Below are 13,032 nucleotides of genomic sequence, written 5' to 3'. Positions count from 1 at the left end.
AATGTTGCACTAAAACAGGACTGCATGCAAATATCAGCAAAAGCGGGAGAAAAACACACTGGTTCCCAGGAACTAGCAATTAAGGTAGGAGGACCAATATGTAAAACTCTCACTTCTCAGGAAACTGCACATACCCACAAAGCAGAAGCTGCCTTTACCAGGCAACAGCCTTGCACCTCTCAGTACGGGTCACTTCAAAAAGCTTAACCCCAAACTTAGTAACTGGTAAATCTTGATGGAATTCAACACTTAAGGCAAGTTAAGGCCTCATCTATTTGCAACGCATTCCCTGCTTTTTAACTCTAGATAGAAAAACACCCCATCAAAAGCCATTATTATTATTTTCATGCTAGGCAATTGTATTATTTGTGAGAAGGTGACCTCTAGCAGAAAAGAAGCATATGAAACAAAAACAATAGTTACAAGTGAGAACCATCTGACTTCCTCATTTACGTTCTCCTGGGCCCGGCTAATTTAAAAAAGAAAAAGATGGAGAAGACATGACCCCTGCATAATATTTAAAGGCTATATAGTGTCTTGATTTAAAATAAATTCCAGGAAGAAGGCCTGGATGTTTGGGAAAAAGAGAAAAACTGGAAGTAAAATCCTGTCAAACAGCCCCAAATGCGTGGCCCAGCTGCTGGCAGCTCCCGCACACCACAGAGCAATTTGCATCTTATCGCAGCGATGCAGCGCAGAGATCGTCTCAGGTCCCGGAGTCCATTTCCTTCTCAAAACATCTCGAATAGCCAGCATCTCCTCAGCCCTCTGGGTTCAGCCCTTTCAACGCTGCCAGGTCACACCAGGACCAAAACAATTACGACCAAGCCCTGCTGATGGAGTGATCCTGCAATATGGATGAGGAGGAGATGCTGAGATGGGTTTTGCTTTGGGGTGCTCCCTGGGGTGCTACACACACAGCGGCACCCACAGCCCCAAGAAAAGCCTCTTACCCCAGTGTGGGTACCGCAGGGAGCTGCCGCTCACCCTCCTGGCCTTAGGGACAGAGCACACCTCTGTGAAAGGTCTTGGAGGCACCGCTGTCCGTAAGACTGCAGGCAGCCGGACAGACCGCCTGATCTTTGCTGGGCATCCCCCAGACTACCCCAAAATCTGGAATGCAAATGGGCCTTTTACAGCCATTTTAATGATTCCGGTGCCAGCCTGCTTCTGAGTAAGCAGTACCTCCAACACATCCCGCGTGTAACGGAACCCACTCACTAGATAATGTACCATCGCTTCCACAGCTCCCGCTTCTGATGTGATCATGTCATGTGGTGAAAGACAGATTTGCACTTAACTGTAATCCAGCTAGAGAAGAAAAATATCTGATATGCAAATGAAGTTGATGTCCTTACCCATCACCCAGTAAAGACATCCCATATGCCAAAATATGTTCAATTTAACAGGCAAAGCGATAGCGCTGGTCAAATAATACAGTGACTAACAGTAATGCAACCGATCTCTTTTAAATGCAAATAGAGCAGGTATTTAGCTTGGAAACCCAGGGGGCAGAGAGAAAAAGCAGAGAGGCAGCACAAGAGATTCTTTGCAGCTGAACATCAATTTTCAAATAATGTGAAATGTAGGACAGAGGAGAACAAGAGCGGATATAATGAAAGGGGAGCCAGCGTCTGCAATAAGGTGGCCCTCTTTCATCAGTCTCTTTGGAAGTTTTGCTCTGCTGGGTGCTCGCTAAGTGCCCTGCGTGCCTTGAACGGTCCAGGGCACACACAGCGCTTTCCCCATGGAGCTGCCAATTAAAGAGGTTTAAGCAAGACCCCTGCTTATACCAACACAGGCTGGACAACATTTTTTTACTGCATATATAGCTCATCTCTACAGCCAAAGGGAAATAAAAAAAATAATAATAATAAAAAAAAAAGACCCCCTCTGGTTACCGATGAAAAACCTCAACATTTTGCAGAATTTCGCATATATTTCCTCCCCCTGCCCTGCACTCTCTGGATCTGTGTAAGGATGGCAGCGCTTGCACTGCAGGAGGAGGCAGAGGGAAGCTGCAGGTCTGACACAAATAGGTTCAGCTGGAACAAGGGAGGCCAAAAGGAGTTGGGTGGAAACGTGGGCATGGGACTCGGAGAGAGGGGCAAGGGAGGCTTTGGGACTCCCAGCCATTAAGTGACTGGAAAACAGCTTGTAAGTACTTCTACAAACTGGGCAGTTGTCCTAGCATCTGCCATCTGACTCCAAAGGAAGCGAGAGTGCTTGAAGGTCAAACGATTTATAAGGAAGAGAACAGAGAAATGTGAACCATTCAGCAACATGCTCCCCGTTGTACGGCCACCAACTCCGGAGCCACCCTAACAAAGTAAAAAGCCCACCAAAGTTGAGACGAAGAGCTTAATGGAGATGACATGCGACCATAAGAGCAGTACTGCCCATCACACAATTCAGAAGAGATCCATGAAAAGCTCCTGGCATGGTCTGCTTTGCCTTTTCTTGGTAGCCCTAGTGAGCAGAGTTATGCAAGATAAAATATGAGGCTACGCCGATGTGAGCAGCCAAGAACTTTTATGTAAGTTCCCTCGCTGGCTTTGCACGGCTCCACTCCCACAAGAAGCTGGGCACGATAAGGAACCGGCTTCTCCTCTGCTGTGCCTGTCTGCCAGCCAAGCTGCAGCCAGCACGGAATGCAGGAAGAAAAACCTGCTTCAGAGATGCCAGAGAGACCAGCACCGACCTGGGGATGCACACACACAGCAAAGACATCACGCTAGGCAAGGGATTACTCCACATCGCCTGTTTTCTACTTGCTATGCTTCCTGCTAACCCACTCCCAAAAAAAGACTTCTCAATTCCCCAAGCCGGTTGTGCAGTGCTGGAGCACACACTTGTGCCGCGGTGCACCCAGAGCTGTCGAGCACTTCAAAAACTTCGTGGGGGCTGCATGAAAAAATCCTGCACACACCAGAGAGTCACGAGAAGCATGCACTGGAGGCCGAGTGCTGGGAAAATCAAAACCCAGTGATGCCCATTTCCCCCATGCAGCAAGGGATGAGGACGAATACTTAAGTAATTAGTGCTGTCAAAGCAAGTAATCCTGTTAGCCAGCATAACCTGTGTAAGGGCTTTAGTCAACTTGGTGCAAGTGGTTATCTGACGCACAAATATCCACTTTTTTAAAGATCTGAATTTTATCCTTAATAATGCTCAATTCTGTTGGAGTGACCAGCACAGCAGGAGGGTGCAGGGGGGCTCCTCCTGCAGCCAGCCTGGGCTCACAGACAGTGGGAGCAGCTCTGGCACGGCCGTCAGAGCAAAAGCTGACCTGAAATCTTGCACCCCCAGGGCACTGAGAAGCGTGGAAGAGTCTTGCCCACTTCCTGCTCCTATCTGCAAAATGGGGAAATAACTCCTTATCTCACAAAAAAATGCCGTGGCTACTCCCAGAGTGCCCAAGCAGTGAAAAGATACAGCGTGCTAAGCTCACCCTCAGAGCCAGCTCCTTCCGTGCACTGCCCGCAGACTTTAACGAAAACAACGGATAAAACATTCACAACATTGGAGCAGCAATCGCTGTGATCTTCGTGCCATCTTCCCTTTGTACACAAAACCACGTGTTGCACGCAGTCTAGTTTAAATAGTGAAATCTTTAGGTCTGGGACTCATAATTTTGCAAGGGCATCAAAACACACTCTGTAGATCGCTCCTGAGAAGACTACAATTCCCATTCTACCAACAGGACATAGGCTGCTTGCCAAAACACAAACAAAAGGACACAAATGCAAGTGAACTTTTGAGATGTAAAATGGATTAAAAGGTCAGCTGTGCTCAAGGGGCTTCAGTAAAATGAAGAGGATAAGGATATCTTTGCTAGAGTATGGTGCAAGACTCCATTTGCTGCAAAATTAACACAGATTTTATTTGCCAGACCAGTAGCAAGTGGGTATTCCCAGCACTCCAAGAGGACATGGATAGTTAAGGATGGGAGAATTCGACAAAAAGCTGCTTCTCAACCACCAACTCTACAAAACTAGAGCATCACAGCTCATTCATTTGCCCCTCAGTGCAAAAAGACTGTATTCCTCCAGGAGAAAAGCATGTGTTGCATTTCTACATGCGTACTTAAGCTATGCTCCTAATTAAGCTTCATCACGGCTCTTCCAGCACAGATTGGGTTGGACCACGTAATCTATCACGCTTCTTTGTAAGAGAGTGGTTGAAACAATGCTGAGATCCTCTCCTTCCAGAACTGGAGGCAGTAGCAGCAGACAGAGCAGGGCTGACTGATCCACACACCTCCAGAAAGAGCCAGTACCATGGAAGAGAAAACAAAGTGATCCTCAAATTATTGTTTATATATCTGAAAGTCCCTTGGATTGGTACAAAGCAACAACGTGAGATTCATTACTGAAAAAGGAGCAAGTACTATTTGCCTGAAGTGGCAGCTACAGCAAAACTCAGTTTGTTCCCTGAGTGTTTGGGTCTCTAAGGAAAAGAGGTGTCCTCCCACACTGGGACATGTGGGACTTCAAGTCCAAAAAATCACCCAGGATTAAATATGCTCGATAACAAACTTGAGAGAGATTTCTCTGCAACTCCTGACACCCATCTGGGAGTGAATCTGAAGGGCAGTGAATGCAATAGCCCCCTTCCCTGCTTGCTCCTCATCAAATGAATGATGTTACAGATAGATAGTTGAACAGATGGTTACAGATGCACTTTGGGGAGGAAAAAGTACATTTTGGGCAATTTGAAGCAGCCAGCACAGCTCAGACAAAACTAAGCACAAGTAAAAGCTGTCTTTTTCTTATGCTGAGACACATGACGTAAGGTACTAACAGCTTCCAATTACTGCACCCTCTCCACCTGTGCTGGAAGGCATCTGAAATATTTGACTGACATTCGGCTAAGGGTTTGACGACTGGGGATGACAGATGTCCATCTGCCACAACGGAGATCTGGCCGCCACCGAAGCTGGACCCGGCTGTCAAAGGTAGAAACGTTCACAGGGAAAAGTCTGTATGGGAGCCATCTGTACCCCCTTTGAAAGGCAAAGAGAAAGCTGCCTCCTGTGTTGAGCTGTGCATAGCAAGAGCAGCAGGTCAGGGGTTTTTTTCCCAATTTCCAAATAGCCCAATGTTATTTTTATCAGACATTTCTATTCCCATTCACACCTAACCTACATTCGTCTATTCAAAGTTGAGTCCAGGGCTCAAACAGAGCCAGGCAACGATCTGGAGAAGTTCAGCAACGAAAGGCAACAGCAATGCCATTTTGTGCTTGCAGAAAGCCTAAGTTTCAGGATCGTGCAGAGCTCTGACAGTCATTAATGGGGAACTAAACCTTGAAGGCAAGTGATGCATGCCATCGTTACCTACAGCAACACTCTAGCCAACCTGCTTCAGTGCTTCCCTATTAGGGAGACCAGACCAAAACCAAGGATGGGTTGAAGCTAAACAGCTAGAGTAAGCTTGTCAAATTCAAGCTTGCTGTTAGTCCTAATATTTATTAGCAGCTACCCACTTTTCCATGGAATAATCTTTATTTTCTTGAAATTATGAACAATACAAATTTCTGGTCATAAAATGCTGAGATGTCTTTGCTTTAAGAATCCCTATGGTGGTTTGCATGACATTTTCTCTCCCCTGGGGTGCCTCAGGGCAAGTTTACATGAGAGTCTGCAAAAACAGATGTATGCTTGATACCAATTTTTCAAAGCCTGGACCAAGCCCTGACAAATAATCTGTGTCATTTTTCAGTCTGAAGCAGTGCTGGCACAGGCATCCTGACCCTGCTATGTCAGAGAAGTACTGCTCTCTCCAGCTACAGAAGCTATGTGGAAACAAAGCGATCACGAAGTAGAGCAATATATAGCCTCGTACCACCTGAGAAAATAAGTAACTTCTCCCCTTGCCACTGGATTGTGCTAACATAAATAACATTAATATCTCAGAAGAGTCACCAAGTAAAGCAAACACCTTCCTTGCATAAATGCAGCAAGAGCCAGAAATTATTACTATTGCCATTTCTGTCTGCCCTCCTCCAAACTTTTGCATGTTCTTTCTAATCTTCCGAGGGCAGCAATTTTCCCTTCTTGCTATGAGGAAGAAACCCCAGATTTCAGAAGCTCCAAAGACTCACAAATGGAGAAAAAGAAAAAAAGGAGAAAAAAAAAAAGTTTTGTTTCTCACCCCTGGAAGAGCTGTAGGAGGACCCAGCCCTGCACACAGCTCCTGCGCTGAGCATCAACCAAAACCATCGCACACCCCATCCCTGTTAAGAGAGTATCTGGCACACAAGACTTTGGTATCTTTCTCATCCATTTTGCCAGTCTCAATTCCTACTGAATGTCAGCTCCTTCAAATATAGAGCAGCATTAAATGCAGTTCCAGCTTTATATGAAACTAGTCAGAGCTATGCTGCTAGAGCTGAAGCTGGCCTCCCAGTGTGCAACTGGTTCAGAGAGCTTGCTCTGATCCTTACCTTGAGCCAGATTCCTTTTTGTAGGACAACCAAAATATGTCCTCACAATAACCCCAAAAATATCTATATTGTGTGTCGAATTCTATCAAGCTGAATGATTTCTTTGAAGGGGGAGAGACACAGTCATCACAATACTAGAGTGAAGCGAAATGGAGAAAGACTAATCAACTGAACCATTCCCATCAGCAAATCTGTCTTTACCTTACCAACTACCTTTCAGTCATTCAAGGAGTAACACCCAAATTTTGAGGCCATGTTGACTTTCGGTTACTAGAATCTGGCACACGCAGTCTGTGCAGAAGCCAGGTGCATTTAATTCCAAAAAAAGCAAGTGACAGTCCTGTGCATCAAAACGCAAATACAAACATAATGTGTGCCAAACAAGCATAACCTAGGCCACGCTTAAAGTTCCCACAGACCGGCAGAAATACTAAGTGCAAAGCCAAAAGGCTAGAAAACCATAAAAGCTACCTAAATCAAAGGTCCATCTGTGCATTGCGGAAGCCATACAGCTTCTGAAACTTTATAGCTACCTGAACTGTGCTCATGGACTCCTAAAAACTTTAATCGGGATAGAAGGTAATCATCCTTAAACTGTTCTGATGGCAAAACATCTAGCATGGACAGTAAACAGTGTTATCAGACTAGGAAAAAAAAAAAAAAGGTGTCTTTGCCAAAGTAAACGGTGGCTACTCAAAGAGGGTTCACCAACAGAGGTGTGTGCCAAGGTTTGCCATGGTAGGCAAGCCCAGAAGCAGCTACGATGGCCCCTTGTCGGGCTGCTGACCCGCGAGGTGGAGCTGGCACTCTGCTCCTTCTCCACGCTCCTCAAGGAGCCGGGTGAGATTAAAACCGGGAGTATTTAATTAGAACAGAGGCGACTTAAAACTGTCACTGCACATCAGCCGCCCAGCTCTCAGCCAGGAGAGCTGTCCGCAAAGCTTTCCCTGCGTCAATCGGCTATTCATGCCGGGGTTCCCGCCCCGCCACCGAAAACGAAGCCGAACCTCGGCCATAGCCGAGACCCAGATCCATGCTGTGCCAAAGCACTCTGCGGCTCAGAGGCTCTCTCAAAAATGTATTCGGTGCGCATTGAATTTCCTCAGCCTCCTCAGGAGTGATGCAGACATTAAAATCACACTTGCTTGCAAGGTCCGTCAAGTTTCCAGCGTCCACATTGCTATGCGTAGGTCCCTCTCTTAATGACCAGCACTGATGCGGATTTACCTGGGATTGTCATTGAGACAATCTGTCCAGAGCAAAGTCCTCTGCTGGGGACACGGGCTCCTTACATCACTGAGTGCCAACTCGCTAGCTACTGTCAAGGAGAGCACATAAGCCCTCAATACCAGCCTGGAAAAAAATCTCTTTTTTTGACCCTCAAGCGCTATAGACTTTCCAGCAGTTAAAAATACACTTATTCCTACAAAACGATCACTCAACAGCACACTGACCCACAGCAAACCTGGTGTCTTCCTCTCAACGTGTCCAACGGTGGGACGGTCTCTCAGCCCACTCAAGGGGGTCACCGCTAAGCTTGAGTGAAAAAGAAAAAAGAAGGAAAAGGCCGAGGTCTACAGCAAACAGCTGCAGCTACTTAAAAAAAAGTGAGCTCACCAAAGGAGACGGGAGGGGATTCCTAGATGTCAGCAGGCAGGGAAATTCACCACCTGTTTCACAAGGTTAGCAAGCTGCCAGCACGTCCACTAATAGATCATTAATACAAGAACAGCGGGGTCTTTGTGTCAAAGGCAAATCCCCCACCTGCTGATGAATGTAAATCTGACCCCACCACCAGCAGCGGCAGGGGAGGGGGTGCTGGCTCCCATTTTAAAGCTACTTTAAGCAGACACAATTTTGCACATTGCAAACTTTCAAGATCTCCCTCAGGACAACACTGTAGGCAGGCTGTTCCACATGGGAAACCTTAACAAAATAACACCCAGAAACACTCAGGCTGGAGCCCAAGCACTGCAGTGGAAGCATGCAGAGCCCAGCCTGCACAGCCCAGCCTGCAGGCCCTTGGAGAAGTGACTGTTTCATTGCATCCAGCAAAAGGTGGTCACATCACCAATAAACAAGAATTTGAGCACTTGCAATCCCCACTGCAGCAAAAAAAGACCAACTCATACACAATAGGGGTCTCAGTTTCTCTTCTCTTCCCACCTCACCCCTTAATGCTTCAACCTGAGCTGCATTCGCACTGGATCAAAATAGCGTTGGTTAAAACATTTCTTGCAATGCGCTTCTCCAATGTTTGACATTTATACCCACATATCACCTTATAACCACACAGACGTGCAGACGGTCTGAAGGGAGCTGCAAACTAATTAAAATCTTGCCGGTGGCCATACTGGAGATCAGCCAGAGCAGCTTTCTTGCAAACCAAAGAGTAAGTAGCCCAATAAATGGGCTAAGTAAGTTCTAGCAATGCTTTCAGAGCAGCTTCACAGACATTCACGTGCCAGGGACGGAGCTCAGTGACAGGAGCCCCCAGTTATTGCTGAACCAGCAAAACCAGCCCTCTGCGCCTCTGTCTTCCTCTGGAAAACCTTTGTGATACATATCCGAGACATCACCTTTGGGATAATATTCTCACCGTTGTTTGAGAAGCCATTTTACCATGTTCGCTACACCTCAGCAACTGATAAAAGGGAATATTTTCTACAGCAGGCTAGGGAACCAAAGATTCTTACTGGGATCACTGTTGACACTGCTCCTCCCTGTTTTTCCTGAAATTCACCCCGTACTGCTTGTCCTACACAAGGGAGATCCTTGCACACTCTCACCAGATTCGGCTTGGACCAGGGAAAGTGCTTTAAACTCACATCTTACAGCCACCACCATTGCAAAGGTATTCACTAAAGGCGGGGAAGCACTCAGAAGCCAGGAGACTGATGTAGACTTTTGGAGAGAGAAACCCCACAAGCCCTCTCACGGCGGCATACCCAGGCTCCCAGCTGGAGGAGGTCGCATTACTCAACACGCTCACATCCACCTCTGCTCCTAATGGAAACACAGCGAGATCCTATTAAGGTTTCATAGCTGGAGACGCTGCAGCCAGAGACAGCAGCAAGGTTTTGCTTCGGAGGCTGCAGGTCTGAAGTCCGGGTGCAGCCTGGATAGCCTGACGCTCCTCCTCCCTGCCAGCGAAATCTTTAAAAGCTGCACTGAGATTTCTTTTTCCTACCTCTTTTGAGCACCCTCTGCATGCAGGAGCGCCCACCCTTTATCCTGCATCTCAACTCTGGTCTGTGCCATCCTAACCAGAGATGCTCTGGGTGCAGAGCTGCTCCCCATCCCTCCCTCTGCCCCTACACCAAGCTCCCTGCCCTGAAGCATCTTCCCAGTACACTTGACCCAACTCTTAAGTGTCATCAGCATATGCCTCTTCGGCACCATGAGCCTGGCAGACCAGCCTCCAAGAACCATTCAGAGCCAAGTCTTGCATTATAGGATAATGCTGATGCCTTTACATAGTCTGTTTCCTTACTCCCGCTGCTTAATGATGTCTAATTCCATTACCATCCAAGACAGTAATGCACTGTACATCTAGTAAATACACCGGCCATCCCAACACAATCTGCAGAGGAGTGCAAGGGATTGAACAGGGAACACCTGGAAAACCAGCCAAGCCGGGAAGGATCCCGGACAAATATAGGTCTCCAAGGAGTATCTTTAGATTAGCAGGCGGCTCTGCCCCCACCGAGACCCCAGGATTTACCTAAATAGCTCCCTTCATCACAAGCAGCCCAGCGTTCATTGCTATTTTAAGCCAGCACCCTGCCCTACTTCCTAAGGAACAGCCTGCCTTCTCCTGCCCATGCAACCAAATGAGCACCAAAAACATTACAGCTAGAGGAGACAAATTCTTCTCAACTCTGCCTTCTTTTATTAAATGAAAAATACTATTTCAGCACAGTACCTAGCTAATCAGGACTCATTTGTTCTAATTGCTACAGAATGGGCCCTCCAAGCAGCCAGCACAGCCTTGAACGGGGAGAAATGGGATTAACCTTTCACAGGCTGATAGCCAGATAGCAGGGAACCAGAAAAAACATATTAAACATGGGGGGCTCCAGAGGGACACGACCTTCCCTCCTATCCATCCCACCTCCAGTGCCAATCTGAAGCATCTGGTGTTATTCTCAGAGGAAATAAATAAAAAGACAGCCCAATCTGCTTTCCCTGATGCCTTATCGCAGTTTTCCAAACAGGCTTTAGTACCCAAGGCTAGCGTTGGGGTTTACATTTTGCCACCAGTGGTGGCATTTCTGTTAATTAGCATGGCAGCAGAGCATCTCTGTTACAGGCTACAGAGGGACCTGGCTCTGGGAAGTTTCATACACAAAAAAAGGGTACCTCTGGCTCGCTCTGGGACAGACAAGGGCTACATGAAGCATACTAGAGCTGAACAGCTTGCATTACCCTAAGATGCTTGCAGAAGTGCCACTTAGCACTGCATTCAACTTCCGATTCATTTTTGGATGAAGTGCCACATGATCTGGCAAAATCAGCACCAATTCTGCAAGACCCAGTCTCAGCACAGCCAGAAACCTATCCCTTTTCCTAGCACATCCCATTTACAAATAACAAAGCATCTTTCCTGCAACAACGACTCCCCAAAAAACAGGTTCCCAAGTAATTTGGAGAGATCCTATGGGGTTCATGCTTTAAGGGTTATCTACACTCAGGACCTTCTTGAGCTCTGTCCAGACAAGTTGCTATATTATGACACAACTTGCTTTTTAAAGATCCCACCACTGCATCTTGACCCTGATGGTATTTGCACTTTTCCTCTGGCACGCCCCAGGTCTGAGAGCATGCACCTTGGCCTTTACCTCCAGTTTTAGCCATTTTCACAGCTCTTTTTTCCCCCTCAAGTATTCCTTATTAGCTACAAAATAGCAACACTAAACAAGACAAACCAATTAAAGCATTTCAGAAGACAAACATGAAAGGAACAGCAATCACTGTGATGGTACTACATATTTTTTCTTTTCAACGACCGCAATTTCCCTTGTATTCAAGATTTTCCTGAGCCTTTCCTTGCTTTCCATACAATTACAAAGCTACTTTGACTTTTGTATCAGCGCGCTCTGTTATAAAAATTCTCTACAGCTCCCAACCTACTGCAACTGGAGAAAGCCCAATGCTCAACCATCCAACTGCATTTCAAGAGTAGTAGTTCATATTAAAAAGAAGGTAGGAAGGAATCTACACATTTTTCATAAACTGAAAGCGTCTTCAGCCAACAAGATGAACTGGCACACCCTCTGAACCCTATCCACTTGGCAGCAGCGCGGGGGAAGCTCTCCAAAGCCTCTGAAGACGGCATCTATTGATCTGATGCTGGTTTTCAGCTCCCCAGAGGCACGGCTTCTGCTGAAGGCACCGGGAGCCTCGCTGAACAAATCCCATGGGATTGGACTCCATGCCTCTAGCAGCATCTCTGCCATGCTACAAAGGCACGTGTTCACTGTGTGGAGAGAAGGGGAGCAGCTCGTTGGGTGTTTTCTGTTCGAGCATCACCTCACCCAAGCTGAACACGCAGGTGGCATGAGATATTGCTGGGGTAAGCGTGCTCAGATTGCCCCACCGTTCCTTCACTCCCACAACCTTAGCTAGGTATTAAACAGATGATTTACAACACATCTGAGAGGTTCACACCACGAACCAGGCAGCTGACATGTAAGAGAGCATCACGTCAGGGGTCTTACATTCCATACACGCACTTTAAACATCTTTCAGCTGGGGAAAAAATAAACTAGATATGCAGAAAGGTGCCTGAAAAAGCCTTATGAAAGTTCTTATGAAAGGACAGCAAAGCGCAAACTTGAAAAACCCACCTGTTTACAGGACACTTTTAGTTACGTGGTCTCAGCACCGGTCCCAGCTTTACCACCACCGCACAATCCCTCAATGTCAACCCACTGATGGCGGCTCAATCTGCCTATCTACAGAAAAGCAGAAACCTAGCAGTACTTCATAAAACATAGCACAGGCACTATTGAACAGTACGTGAATTAGGCACATCACTAACTACTGACAAACACACAAGGGCTGCCAAAAAGAGGGCACCGGATCCTAGCTGCTCCTCGTTCACCAGCTTTCTAACAGTGCAATGCTTCAATAATACACACATACAGAAAATCGCTCTACATTATTTGCTCTGGCTCAGCCAGGTGTCTAAATACCAGTACCCTGTTTTTTAAAAGAATTTTTCATGGGTGCAACTGCAAACACAGTAAGCTGGGTTGCCTTCCACCGTTCAGCCATGCTCACGTGTCTTTGGAAAGGATCCTCGCAGCACACAGCTATGCTTACCACTGCTGTTGCTTCCCAGAGGACGTCGCACCTTGCAGGCGTGATTCACTGGAGGTAGAACGAAGCAGGATCGCTTCTGTGCAACAAAAAGCTCTGCAGGTTTGTTTTCACGGGGCTCAGGGCGGGAAGGCAACCACCATGCCCGAGTCCTGAGCTTGAGCATCCAACCTATGTGTGTCAGGGGCACTGCAGCAGCCCAAAGCATCGCGCCCACGTGCCTGCGTAACGTGTATTTCACAGGCTGTGGATTCATCAGTT

At 46.9% G+C, this 13,032-nt stretch overlaps 1 protein-coding gene across 4 annotated transcripts in view; it reads right to left on the bottom strand.

Moving 5' to 3' along the window:
- The window catches only part of PPP3CC (protein phosphatase 3 catalytic subunit gamma), a 38,720-nt gene that overhangs the window by 22,886 nt on the left and 2,802 nt on the right, over positions 1 to 13,032 (bottom strand). The window lies entirely within an intron of this gene.

This window comes from Buteo buteo, chromosome 12 (genome assembly GCF_964188355.1).
Source record: "Buteo buteo chromosome 12, bButBut1.hap1.1, whole genome shotgun sequence".
Lineage (NCBI taxonomy): Eukaryota > Metazoa > Chordata > Aves > Accipitriformes > Accipitridae > Buteo > Buteo buteo.
The sequence above is the reverse complement of the archived record's forward strand: the minus strand, read 5'-3'. Positions and strand labels throughout refer to the sequence as shown.